Raw genomic sequence first — 1,630 nt, 5'->3', positions numbered from 1 at the left:
AAATATATATTCAGAAGCATACTTTTTTTGAACTTTTTAGTGCATGTCACACCCCATTAACAACATTGCCTTTGGATCTGTCATTCTGTTTTCGAATCCACAGTCCAGGAGGAAGAAAATATTAGTGGATTCTCATTTCCTCTGTAGTTTAAGTATACCTTTCTGTATACAATCAAAGCCCAGTTGTCTCCGCAATAACTTTAACAAAGATTGTAAAAGAAATAAGAAGAAACAAAGCCAGCATTAAGGGGCTTGTCCAATGATCTAAGAATCTTTGCATAAATGCTCAATTAGGAAGGAGCCAAAAAAGCAAAAAAGCTAGAATCAACAAGAGCCAATTTTTATTTCGACTATCCACAAAGCACTCAATTGCATTTCTTGGAAGCAATGGCGGAGGTATAGATTAATGGATGGATTCGATTGAACCTATAATTTCTTAATTAAATCATATATAAGAGTCCACGGAAAAAGAGTATCAAAAATCAATATAAATATAAGTAGTATATTTTAGATACATTCTCAAAATACGTAATGGAAAATCCTGAACTCACAAAGATTATATGCTGAATCCTCTGCTGAAAGGGTGAAATTCTACCCCTCACGGCGAAGAACAAAAGGGACTGGATTTTATCCCACAATATAATAAACCAATTGATTGATTAATATCTTTCATAACATACTTTCTTCATTTTTTTCTTTTGACAATATTTACTGATGAAAAAGTTATCAAAAAATTAAAGATCAGTAATCCTTTTTAGAAATCAGAAATTTAATCTTATACGGACGTAAGTTGATCAGAATTGCCTTCTGGATTTTTTTTTTTTTTACCCGGTGTCCGGTACCCTCATTGGAGCCCGACTATATCCGGATTCGCGTCGCGCAAGGCCCCATTCGTAGGGAAGCACTCCCTACCAAGATTTTTTCATACTCAGGGCTCGAATCCGAGACCTCTGATTTATTAGAGATATATCTTAGATTGATTGTGACTTATTTTCTCTCCTTATTTACATATTCAGTTGCCTTATTTTAGCTTACTCAGAATTGTAAAGATTGTCATTTATTTTGATTGATTGTAGATGATTTCTTCCTGGATCCATCCTCTTGTATAAATATCCTATTCATTATTAATAAAATCAAGCGCTTATCTCTTCTATAAACTACTTTATGGTATCAGGGCTACTGCGCTTCACAGCCAAAAAAAATTTGGGTAATCTTTTTGTTTTCTAACAGCCATGGCTCCTTCGAATAGCACCTCTGATTCCCTCCCAACCCCAACCCCAATAAACTTAACATCAACACCCGAAAACCAAACTACTCCATTGACTAACCATCAGAACACTCCTTCTCCACAAAATATAGTGGCCTCCTCTAACATGTAACGACTCGTTTGATCGTTATAGTCTTTTCGGTACTTTTGACCCTTCCCCGAGCTTGTTTAGCTCACATTTGACCCAAGGGAACCATTGACAGGCTTTTCGAGGTCTTTGGGTATGATTTGGGTGACTTTTTGGAAAGTTTGGGCTTAAAGCGAAAAGAGTTGACTCAAAGTTGACTTTTGCGTAAACGTACCTTTTTGGGAATTCGTCAATTCCGAGAGGTCCCGATGTCTTTTAGAACTTGTGTATATTCG

Source organism: Lycium ferocissimum, chromosome 7 (genome assembly GCF_029784015.1).
Source record: "Lycium ferocissimum isolate CSIRO_LF1 chromosome 7, AGI_CSIRO_Lferr_CH_V1, whole genome shotgun sequence".
Lineage (NCBI taxonomy): Eukaryota > Viridiplantae > Streptophyta > Magnoliopsida > Solanales > Solanaceae > Lycium > Lycium ferocissimum.
Note: the sequence above shows the minus strand (reverse complement) of the source record.